This window comes from Barbus barbus (assembly GCF_936440315.1).
Source record: "Barbus barbus genome assembly, chromosome: 39".
NCBI lineage: Eukaryota > Metazoa > Chordata > Actinopteri > Cypriniformes > Cyprinidae > Barbus > Barbus barbus.
The window spans coordinates 12,999,306-13,012,722 of record NC_136717.1 but is presented as its reverse complement, the minus strand read 5'-3'; positions in this window follow the sequence as shown (position 1 = coordinate 13,012,722).

Here is a 13,417-nt window from a genome sequence, read left to right as displayed (position 1 = left end):
TTAATAACTGTAGCAGAAATAAATTGCCATCAACTGATCGGTCCGTCCAGAGAACATTCAACGTAAGTTCATATCAGCTCTAAGAAACAGAGCTTTCCTAAGTATTAATACATTAGAGCATGTAGTAAGGATCACAAATCGTAACATTAATTTTGCAAGGCAGAACCAGAAACTCATGTAATTTGTGCACACAACTTTTATTAACTAAACTCTAACACACATAACTAATCTAAACAAACAAACAAACGAATACACATGCACTCACGCATACATACAAAGGGGAGCTAAAGTGGATGGATGAAGCCATTAGAGAAACCAGAGAATGCAGTTATGGAAAGAGTCAGTTAACCACCTGATTAAAATCATCAGCGCCATTTATAACGGGGTCTATAACTTATACTAAAACTCTTTTTGTTTTGTTTAGTTAAATGTACGATACTTGCATTGCCTGGTGTGTCAGTATGAAAGTTCTGGTGGTTTGAAGGTTCGGTGGTGTTGGAGTTCAAGTTCTTCTGGGTTTGAAGGGTGATGAACTCCAAAAGATGTTATTCTGGCTTAGTTGTAGTTTCTTCCCAGGTAGAAAGGGAAAAAGAGCTAAGAAATTAGTAAACTTTAGTAAGATTTGAAAGACGAAGTAAATAACTAAAATTAGCATACGTATGTGTGTGTTTTATTGCATTGGTGAGATTTGTGGCAGAGGTGCTTTTAATTGAGTAAAACATCTGTAATTTAAGTACAGTTTCTCAGAGGTCTGTTAACAGTTTTACATGCAAATCTGTTTACTCTCATTAGACATTACGGTAACACTTTAGAATACGGTTTCTTCTTTACTGCATAACTAATAAGGAATTATTGAAGAACTAACAGGTAATTATTCATTAACACTTAATTCACTACTGTTAACTACTAAGGAAGATGTGTTAACTAATCAGTATGTAATACAATTTTATGATTGTGTTAAGTAACAGTTAGCTAATCAATAACTAATGTATTCTGCCATACCTCCTGAAGAACTACTATTAATTATCTACAAGTTAAGGTTCAAGACAAATAACTACTAATGAACAGTCATACACAATTACATTGAGTTGTGACCCTTACATATGAATGTTAGTAGTAGTAGTAGTAGTAGTAGTAGTAGTAGCAGCACGACAACGCAATATTAATAAATGCAATACATTTTATGGAGGTTTTGCCTGTGTGGTAAATTTTTTTGTGAATAGTTTTGTGAGTGCCTTTTATAAGAAATCAGCTTCCGATAGGAACCCCACCACCACCCCAGTGCCATGTGATAACTTACCATAGTTTTTATATACAGTACTTTATGTGTGCCTCCTCAGCATATACCACATTACCATATACGTACCTATATCAACATAATAAAAACGTGCCAGAGTTCATGTATTTAACCTGTGTTTTAGTGCCACTGAGTGGACATTTCTCTTTGAAACTGCGGCGAAACGTCCAGTAAGATACGTAAAACGGTGTCGCACAGAAAGTGCACAGAGCTACCTGAGACCAGGTTGGAAGGTAAGGATATCAATCTTTTGCTGGGATAGCATAAAGAGTCCACTTTGTGCAAATGAGACCGGACACTGAGTGACATGAGGTGTGTGCTTATGAAGGAGTGCTGATGAGAGTTCTGATTCAGACCAGGTGTGTGTAATCAGAATTCAGGTGATGGTGTGCGCTGTGATTGGGTGGTGATCGAGTCTGGCCGATCCGTGACAGAAATCAGCAGCAGTGCAGAATTTATTCTGGCTTCACCGTTTTCTCTTTTCTGGAAAGTCTTAAATTCTAGTTTTCTTTAAATGTTTCATTATTATGTAAGTGCTGTTCAGTTTTAAAGATTTCATAAATATGTTAATTTGTGTATGTATATATATATATATATATATATATATATATATATATATATATATATATATATAAAAATCAATTTGCATAATTAGTGGAGCTTAATATGTGATTTTCATCAGTATTTCTGTAGTTTCTGCATGTCAATTCTTGTAAATGCAAGTGTGTTTTTCTCTAGAGGACTGAGTGTCTGTTAATGAAGAGATGGACAGCAGAGAAAATCATTATTTTTGGTTTTCTCTTACAAGGTTTGTAAGTGCTAATTTAACTGGTAAATTAACTATTTTAAGTGTTCAACAATGTTTACTCTGCATACATGAAACTACACAGTAATTTTTATTCAAATAGTGACTGATACACAATGTTTTCTGAAGTTTGGGATCTCATTCAAAATAGACAAGTTTACAGTTATTATTAAATACATCAATAGTTAATATAATTGTGTTTGAGGTACATTTCACTGTTGGTGTTGTTCTGCCATGTTCACCCCTTATTAAAATCATCCTTTAATGCAATTAAATGGAAAAAAGGCATGAATTTACTTCATTGTTTGTTTTTGCTTGCATTTGAACACTTTTTGTCATGTGTGTGTTGTAGATGTTTGCTGCAGAGAGTTCAGCATCAGTCTGCCAGAGAAGATTGAAGCTCTCAGTGGATCTTGTGTGATCATAATCTGCACTTTTGAGATTCAGGACGCATAACAAAGACCTCACTGAGAGAGCTACAGGACTGTGGTCAAAAGATGGGATTGATGCGAAGAACAATCTAGTGTTTAACTCAAGCACATCCGGACAGAACTCCTTCATTAGAAGAACTAAGATGGCGCCGCTGATGGCAGCTATTGTGCGTTGCTTTTTGTTTTTCAAATACGATCAGTTTTACCAGGGATGACCTGCTGAACATTCGGCAGAACACACCACAAAATCTTTTACCGGATTTAGATTTTTCGGACGTTTTGCTGGACATTGTAGTTGGCGGAGCCGTAGCTCTGGTCAAACGCTACAGGAGGCGCAGGCGGGGGAAGTGAGCCGGCACGCTCGTGAAGCTTCGTCAGCGCGGATTTCGAATGGCATTGCCTAGCATCCATCTGGCGAATCTCCACTCTCTACCCAACAAAACGGATGAACTCCTCCTGCTCTCCTGGACAAACAAGGATTTTTCCAACTCTGCTGCCCTGTGTTTCACGGAAACCTGGCAAAATTGCGACATACCAGACAGCGCGATTCATCTGCCTAATTTCCAGCTGATGAGAACAGATCGGGATGCGGACTCAACAGGGAAATCGTGCAGCAGCGGGACGTGCTTTTACATCAATGAGAGGTGGTGTACAGATGTAACTGTGTTAAAGAAGATGTGCTGTTTAGATCTAGAAACGCTCTTCATTAACTGTAAGCCATTCTATTCGCCGCGGGAATTCTGCTCGTTCATTCTCGTGAGTGTCTACATTCCACCACAGCTTTAGAGAAACTCGCTGATCTGATCACAGAGAGTGAGCAACAACACCCGGACTCTGTTTTAATCATTCTCGGGGACTTTATAAAGCAAATCTCTCCCGTGAACTGCCAAAATACAGACAGCACATCACATGTCCCACCAGAGACAGTAATATATTGGATCACTGTTACACAACAATAAAGGACGCATATCACTCGGTTCCACGAGCAGCTTTAAGACTCTCTGATCACTGTTTGATTCATCTTATTCCGACCTACAGGCAGAAACTTAAATCTGCAAAGCCTGTATTAAGATCTGTTAAAAGATGGACTAATGAAACAGAGTGGGATTTACAAGCCTGCTGTTAAAAATGAACCACCCATTCATCATATCATCATGCAAAACATACACGACATATAATGAATTTGTCATTGTTTCTCGAAACGTCATAGCATTTCCACACTGGCGATCACTTGCAGCATATGTCCCCACGTATCATATACGTCGTCACACGTTGACATCAAATTGCGATCGGTTCATGAGATTGGCCAAATGTATGAGTACCGATCGAGTCATAAAATGTGATTATCGGCCGATACCGATCTCCGGCCGATCGATCGGAGCATCCCTAGCTGATACTGTTTATTTCTTTTCAACTTCCTTTGCAGACTCATGCCACGCTGTTCTACAATGCTACGATTGTTTGGCAAGATGACATCAATATAGGACAGCCAGTCAACTATAGGACAGCCAGTCTTTCCTCTGTCACTACTGCCACCTCTTAGAAGCCCATTCACGACCCACCCCAATAGGGTCTTGACAGCATAGGGCCCCCCGCCTTGGCTGTTATTTATTTCCCATGGCTCCATTAACCTGTTAACCGTCAGGAGTGCGCCGTCGCACTGAACGCTCTTTGTTTGCAAGTGTCATTGTTTTCTAACAGAATAAATTAAACGGGACAAAGTTAATCTTGACAAACTATATATCATTCTGAAGGTCTAAGCCTCAAGCATCGACGACAGATCGCTGTTTTTCGATGGAAAGCTTATAAGGAATGTATTTTCTACATTTGTGTAAGCAGTACACATCCAAACACGCAGAGTAAAAAATCAGTACGTACCTTTATCATTGTAATAACGAGTCACAAACGCGTCCACTGCTGAAATCCCAGTTTAGTTTCAGAGGTAAGGGTCCACAGAACAACATCCCAGCGAGCACTTTTAGTCCAGCGAAACAATAACGTTGTAATAAGGATGAATATTCCTTTGTTTACATTTAATTTCTTCCGGAGTTATTGTTCGCGTCCGTAAATTGCGCTCAAAAACAGCGTCTTGGTGGTAAAAAAACAACACGGTGCTGTAGCATACAGTTTTACAAACAGAATGAGATCATCCACGAAAAAAAAGTCTCAGAAAAGCGGAATATAGTTTTTTTGAATTTGGCGCTCTCTCCAGCCAGCGATGACGCATGCTGTGACACAGCTGTTATCTGAGCGGGGCGTAACTTAGCGATCTGCTTTTCCATAAAAAACTTTTTTTTTTCCTCCTTCAACATGTTTTATACGTGTGTGTGTGTGTATTGTGTGAGGAATGTGGCCGTATCTGCATGATTATCATATGTATGGACGCAATACATTTGGTGGTTATTTTTCCTCAAACAGGGGGGCTGGGGGGACTATAAATATTTTCAGAAAAAATATTGCAGGAATCTAATTTTTCATGGTATCGTCTTCAAATTTGAAATATAAACTCATGAGACACGTGGCTTTCAACCCATTACTTTTCTGGATTGCTCCAGGACTTATTTCATGTATTTGTATATGTAATAAAAAAACATTCAGTGTGACTTTTTAACTTTTTGAGCATTATCAACTCTGGATGATAGATAGTAAAGCCAAGAGTATCTTCTTTCCAAAGATACCTAATTTGTTTGTGTAGCTCACTTAAGGAAATGTTACCATTTTAATTTAGGTATGTTATTTTTACCTGTGAGGCCCCAAATGGGTGGTGATGGCTAACAGGTTAAGTTTGATGTATTAATACCAATCAACAGCTCAACCTCTTCATTGATGCTGGGAATTTTGATACCCTCCGGATATGGCCAATCCCTTAAGTCCTCCCGAGTAAGAATGTTATTTTTGCTTACCGGCATCAATCCTTGAGTATACAACTCCGGTAGATCCATGAAGGTTTGTCCATCCAAGTTTGAAATTTGAAGACCTCTGAGCATGAATGTGTCTACTGACTTTTCCTGGCCTAAAGTACGGAGCAATATGGAGCTTCTTGTTCCTGTAAGGTTCAATTTTCGCATAAGATGTTCCGTACGAAAACTGGCAGAACTCCCAGGATCCAAAAATGCATAAGTATTTACAATCTTGCTACCAGACTTTGCCTTGATCTGTACTGGTACAATAGATAAGACACACTCATTGTTCCCGGCCCCAGTCTGCCCACAAGCTTGCAAAGTAACAAGAACATTGTTTACTGGTACTAGTGGTGATTTCACTTTAGTTTCTATATGAAGCAGGGTTGGATGCCTTTGCTTACATACATCACAAATCAATGGATTTCTACAATCCTTGCTTACATGTCCAGTCTTTAGACATGCAAAACAGGATCTATTGTCTTTCAACATGTTCAATTTTTCTCTGTGTGTCATGTTCTTCAGACAAGAACACTTTTACAATGAATGACTGCCCTTACAAACAATGCACATCTTGCTGTCACCTTTCTGTTGAACAAGATCAGTTTTCAATGCTCAGTGAGACACCCTTTTCAGTCATTCTCCTTGCTCTTTTCTCTGTTTCAACTCCATTATTTTCCACAGCAATAATCAACCATGGACGTATTCTCAAACACATTAGCATCGTCCTTTGCAACTAGCAATTCATCTCCAATCTTCTTTCCTACAACACTCCTTGTGCACACAAGCGCCTTTAAGAGCACATTTCCAGCAACTTCGTCGTAAATCAACGTATCAGTCTCATTACGCTAAGAGAGGTTCACTCACCGGCTTTTGTCGAGCTTCGGAAACTTCTCCATCCACATTATCCAGTTTAAAACGCACACACTCCGTTTGGTTCAAGACGCCATGTCTCTGCAACACCGCATGCCAGCGATCAACTTTGCAACACTCCAATAGTCAATCCATCTGTGTTGCCAGTCAACGTTTCCATTCACAGAATTCCTCTGCTTGTTCCAATGCGCAAGGAAATTCTACTTCATTCCAACAGTAATTCTTAGACAGAGAAGGTTCTTACTTTTTGTAGTGGCTTCCTATCCATCCAGGAACAGGTGGTAAGATGTTCTTCACGCATAAGTTGGAGATAAAGTCATTGTCCATGCCAACAATCCATTTCTTGCCTTGTTCGTTTAACGACTGAGATGCAGCGTACAACAAACATGTGTATTCATGGTTCAGTGGCTCTTAGGATATGGTAAGAACCATACAGGTCCTTCTCAAAAAATTAGCATATTGTGATAAAGTTCATTATTTTCTGTAATGTACTGATAAACATTAGACTTTCATATATTTTAGATTCATTACAACACAACTGAAGTAGTTCAAGCCTTTTATTGTTTTAATATTGATGATTTTGGCATACAGCTCATGAAAACCCAAAATTCCTATCTCAAAAAATTAGCATATCATGAAAAGGTTCTCTAAACGAGCTATTAACCTAATCATCTGAATCAACTAATTAACTCTAAACACCTACAAAAGATTCCTGAGGCTTTTAAAAACTCCCAGCCTGGTTCATTACTCAAAACCGCAATCATGGGTAAGAATGCCGACCTGACTGCTGTCCAGAAGGCCATCATTGACACCCTCAAGCAAGAGGGTAAGACACAGAAAGAAATTTCTGAACGAATAGGCTGTTCCCAAAGTGCTGTATCAAGGCACCTCAGTGGGAAGTCTGTGGGAAGGAAAAAGTGTGGCAGAAAACGCAGCACAACGAGAAGAGGTGACCGGACCCTGAGGAAGATTGTGGAGAAGGACAGATTCCAGACCTTGGGGGACCTGCGGAAGCAGTGGACTGAGTCTGGAGTAGAAACATCCAGAGCCACCGTGTACAGGCGTGTGCAGGAAATGGGCTACAGGTGCCGCATTCCCCAGGTCAAGCCACTTTTGAACCAGAAACAGCGGCAGAAGCGCCTGACCTGGGCTACAGAGAAGCAGCACTGGTCTGTTGCTCAGTGGTCCAAAGTACTTTTTTCGGATGAAAGCAAATTTTGCATGTCATTCGGAAATCAAGGTGCCAGAGTCTGGAGGAAGACTGGGGAGAGGGAAGTGCCAAAATGCCTGAAGTCCAGTGTCAAGTACCCACAGTCAGTGATGCTGGTGTTGGTCCACTGTGTTTTATCAAGGGCAGGGTCAATGCAGCTAGCTATCAGGAGATTTTGGAGCACTTCATGCTTCCATCTGCTGAAAAGCTTTATGGAGATGAAGATTTCATTTTTCAGCACGACCTGGCACCTGCTCACAGTGCCAAAACCACTGGTAAATGGTTTACTGACCATGGTATTACTGTGCTCAATTGGCCTGCCAACTCTCCTGACCTGAACCCCATAGAGAATCTGTGGGATATTGTGAAGAGAAAGTTGAGAGACGCAAGACCCAACACTCTGGATGAGCTTAAGGCCGCTATCGAAGCATCCTGGGCCTCAGCAGTGCCACAGGCTGATTGCCTCCATGCCACGCCGCATTGAAGCAGTCATTTCTGCAAAAGGATTCCCGACCAAGTATTGAGTGCATAAATGAACATAATGGCCATTCTTTTATTGGTCGGATGAAATATGCTAATTTTTTGAGATAGGAATTTTGGGTTTTCATGAGCTGTATGCCAAAATCATCAATATTAAAACAATAAAAGGCTTGAACTACTTCAGTTGTGTTGTAACGAATCTAAAATATATGAAAGTCTAATGTTTATCAGTACATTACAGAAAATAATTAACTTTATCACAATATGCTAATTTTTTGAAACGGACCTGTATATTCCCGCCACCTGTTACCCTCCCACACACACACAACCATGAGGGTTTAAATATCATATGACGTACACCAACTCCTCCCATCCAACACTGCCATCTAGTGGCTAAGAAGTTACATTTGGCTCCTACAGAGAACATTTGGTACATCATTAAATGAATACGTCAAAAGCCCGATTCGGACGGTAATTGTTTCTCATATGGACGTCTGTAAAAATAAATTTACATATCACCTCAGTGATAAAACTCATGTAAAATATATTCTTATTATTCCAAGCATATTTTATAATGTATAATCCTATTTAGTATTATTGCATTATTTAAATCTCCTGTTTAAAAATAGGAAAATACGCGCTATAGTTGGATATAATTATACACGATATATATCCGTTTATAATACACATTTTAAAATTGTATTGCATACCTGCTGCTCCCATAATAAAGACCCACTTCGAATGTTTACATGCTTTTCTTCTCTTTCTGCTCTCACTCGCTGTGCTGGAGCAGTTATGAAGTATTGTTCTTTTAAATACTTAATTTCCAGCATTTCAGAAATAAATATGTATGCAAATTACACCGAAGTACAACAGTTACCGTACGGTGTTCGGGAGTGCTCAAAAAAGGGTTTAAACGCTTAATTTTGAATCGATTTCTTCTCGTAAACTTAGAGATGTGGATTCGGACGGCAATTAATTCACCAACTACCCCCTGTTGGTGAAAATAACTTACGTCCCCCTGAGAAACAATTACCGTCCGAATCGGGCTAAAGACAACCACAAAATCTTCAGCAGCTGGAAACCTATATTAGAACTCCATAACCTTGATGCCCAGACGTCTTCAAACTGTTTTGAAAGGAAGAGGAGATGCTAGATGGTAAACATGCCCCCGTCCCAAGTATTTTCAGACCTGTAGCAGGCATCACATTTGAAATGAGCTCATTTTGTGCATAGGGCTTTTAAGATAGATTATTTTAAGATAATGAAAGCGATATTGCATAGCTTGTCAGTGAACTACGGCTCCGTGTATTAAATGCCGCTCCATTTGAAAACAGGTGATGGAGATTTAGTACTAATCAAGGAACCGGCTTTACTGACGAGATGCGCGTGCATGCATATCGCATGCGATATACTGCCCAGCCCCATTTGTGCATAAAATTGTAAAAATGTCTCAGTTTAAACATTTGTTATGTTATCTATGTGAATAAAATATTGTCTCATGTGATTTTAAATTCTTTTAGTTTTCAATTTATTCAAATTTAAAAAACGTCCCAACATTTCCTGAATTCGGGTTGTAATAAAAAAGCTCATTTAGAACAATTTATATTACAGTTTTTTAACTATTATAGGCCTATTAATATGGTTTTAATAAAATATAAAAAATGTGTTAGATTACTAGTAAATAAGACAAGTGATTATAATGGCAAATATAGCCTACTTAATAGCAAGAATTATATGATGATTTACCTGCTGGCTTGCTGGAGCTTTGATTTCATGTTTGTGATGTTTAACTGCCCTTAGCAGCCTCCCTTTGGTCTTTCTCTCTCTTTCTCTTTCTCCTTTTTTGTGAAGGTTTTTTAATTTTCGACAAAGTGTGCCAACAACAGCAAAATTGGTGCTATTTATATTAGATCTGATTGGGTACAATAATTTGATTAGACATTGGACCACTGACTGTAATGTGGATTGCAATGCATCTACCTGTTAATGCATCGACCTTCTGGAAGAACGGTCATCTCCAGAGAGTGGGCACACAGATTGTGAGTGATGGAAAACACAGAGCGGATTCGCATAATCAGTGGAATGTTTTGTAGAGCAAAACTGAACTTTTTAACTGAATGCTTTGAGCTGGGGTGATAAGCAGGGGTGAGTTTAGTGATGAGAGGGGCACCTCAGCTGATGAGGGCACCCCCCTGTGCACGGCCCTGGTAGAAACAGCGTACGCAGTTTGCATCCAGCGGCTACTCTGCAAAATGGTGCTACACGGATGCAGAGGAGTTGTTGATTTTTGTTTTCTTTGCTTACATAAAGTATTCTGGTAGCTTCATAATGTTACGGTTGAACCACTGATGGCAGATGGACTATTTGGACTATTACAACTGGTAGTGGATGAGGAGATACCCCCTGACAATGTAGAGCGCTTCGGGTGCTAAGAAAAGCAGAAAAGCGCTATATAAATGTAAAGAATTATTATTATTATTATTATTATTATTGTCTTTCATACTTTTCTGGGCCTTGTTAATTGTTTGGCAGTCAATGGGAAAGTCAAGCCTCCTGGTTCTCATCCAAAATTTCATCACTATACATGTCTTTAGACAGATTTAATTGAGACATCAGAGTCTTTCATGTGGATATATATATATATATTTTCTAACATGAATGTTAAAAGGATTACATAGCATTTTAAAGTGGGTACAGTTGAGACACCAGTTGAGAGATAGGTTGCTATGTACTATATACAGTAACAGTTTAATCATAAAGTCATAGGTTTAGGGGTAGGATTATATAATATATGCATGTTGTTATTTTTACTGTTATGTTAACATTTGTACTGTTTGCCATATATTTTTGTAGTGTAAAATATTTGTTACTGTTTTGTTTAACTGAATCTCAATTAAATCAAGCAAATAAATAAATTTATTTTTAAACTGTAATTATTTAAAACTGTAATTTTGTCATTTATTACTGTTATGAGCCTTAATCATTTGTTTGTTTCCATTATGCCCTCTTGTGTTCTCTCTGTGTATGTGTATGTTTGTGTTTCAGATGGGCGGTTCCCTGAGATAATTTGCTGGAGGCTACGATTGGTTCTCCTCCTCACCTGACCCAGATATAAGGACTGCCCCAAACACTCAAGAGGGGCCATTATTGTGCCATCGTGTGTGTGACTCCATAGTTTGCCTTTGTGCGTTGCCGTTGTCTTCCGTTGAATTATTTGGGTGTCTTACCAGAGAGATAGTGTGTGGGTGTTTAAGATTGTTAGTGGTATTGTAATTCGGTGATCGTTTAGATTATTTGTTTTGTTCCAATTTTTTTATATTCCTTGTTAACTTGACCCATGCCCGATTGACTATGAAATTGCCTTCCGATTGTGATTAGTTTGCTACTAAATTGTATATATCTTTTGTAAATATTTTGTAAATAAGTTTTTGGTAAGTTAAGGGTGGTAGGGGGTCAGACGCCATTTTATTTTGAAACCTCTTTTCTCATTGTTTTGAATAAGGGAGTTAGGTAAGTCGAAACTGTATTTTTGTTTTCTTTATTTTTGGTTTAGGAAGTATAGAGTGTTTATAAAAAGATATTTTTTGTTTGTTATTTTGGCCTTGTCTGCCCCTGACGTTAAACCCTTATTTGTTAATAAATTCTTGTTATCCAACATCTCTCTGGTATTGAGACTATTCCTTCTTCCTGTTACGGCTGACCCCTAGAGAGTCGTAACAGAAATTGGGGGCTCGTCTTTAAAAACAATTTTTACAAAACCAATTGGAATTTCTTCGTTGCGAGTCAGTGAAATAAAAACTCATGAAATTTGCTTTGTATGCCTTTGTTTGGCTAGTGGTTTTCACTTTAAGGGGGAGGGAATTCGGTATGTCCTTAAAATTTGAATTGGAAAGGTTCGCAATTCAGCCTACAGCTGAACAATTGGATATTTGTCGCAAGGATGATCTGTTTTCAGTTGCTGATTTATATCAAATTACAGTTCCTCGTGGTGCAGTGAAGCGTGAAATCAAGGATGTGATCTATAAGCATTTGGTGGAGCATGGAGTTTTGCTGGAGGTGAGTGAAGCGGGTGTTGCAGACCGGATGCCAGTTTCTGTGGGTGAGGGGGCGGAGCATCCCAAACTCGAGGAAATGGCCAGCATAGATCCCGTCGATCTCCCTTCTCCAAGCGATGCTCGGTTGGCAATCAAACTAAAAGAGTTAGAGTTGGAGTTGAGCAGGCAACAATATCAAAGTCAGCTGCTGCATGTGCGCACAGTTGAGCTTGAAACTACGCGAGCAATCAAACTCAAAGAGTTGGAGCTTGAGCTCAAAAATAAATTACCTGTTCACCCCTCAGCTGCTGATGCGCCTGGTTTGAGCGTGCCTGTGTCATCACCCATCAATGCTTCCACACCAAGTCCCATTCCTGCACCTCGTCGCACCCCACACGTAAGTCAACCTGAATTTGATATTACCCGTCAAATTGCACTAGTACCGCTGTTTCGAGAGAGTGAGGTTGACACTTATTTCACCGTGTTTGAGCGAATCGCCGCCACGTTAAATTGGCCGCGGAATGTTTGGCCACTGTTATTGCAGTGCAAACTCGTCGGTAAAGCCCAAGAAGTCTGCTCAGCGTTAACGCTTGAGCAGAGCTTGGATTATGACGCAATGAAGAATGCCGTTTTGCGCGCTTATGAGTTAGTCCCTGAAGCGTACCGGCAAAAGTTCCGCAGTCTTGTGAAAACCCCTAGTCAAACGTTTGTTGAATTTGCGAGAGACAAAGCAAATTTGTTTGATAAGTGGTGTGCCGCAAACAAGGTAGATACGTTTGAACAGCTGAAAGAGTTGATAATGTTGGAGGAGTTTAAAAATTGTGTAACAGAGAAAATCGTGGTCTACTTAAATGAGCAGAAAGTGTCTTCTCTTTTTGAGGCTGCAGTTTTTTCTGATGAGTTTGTACTTACGCACAGAGTAGTGTTTTCACCCACAAAGCGCAATTTCCCTGATCGAGTTCGTAGTTCTAAGGATGCCACAGTCATACCTAAGAACATTTCGAGTGCAGACAGTAGTGAGAAACGTGAATGCTTTTATTGTCATGAGGTTGGACACCTCATCGCAAATTGTCCCACCTTGAAACGCAAAGGTAGTAGAAAAGCAAACCCTTCGAAAAGTGTTGCGTTGATTGAAAGACAGGTTTTGTCACCTCAGAAAAATGTGTCTCTGAATTCGGTGGTTGAGTCTACTTTTGAACCCTTTATTTGTGACGGTGTAGTATCACTGAGTGAAGCTGAGTCTGAGATTAAGCATATTCGCATGCTACGTGATACAGGCGCTGCCCAATCGTTTATCCTACAAAATGTGTTGCCATTCTCTGAACAGTCAAGCTGTGGTTCCAATGTGCTGGTGCAAGGCATTGATCTCACAGTAGTTAGAGTT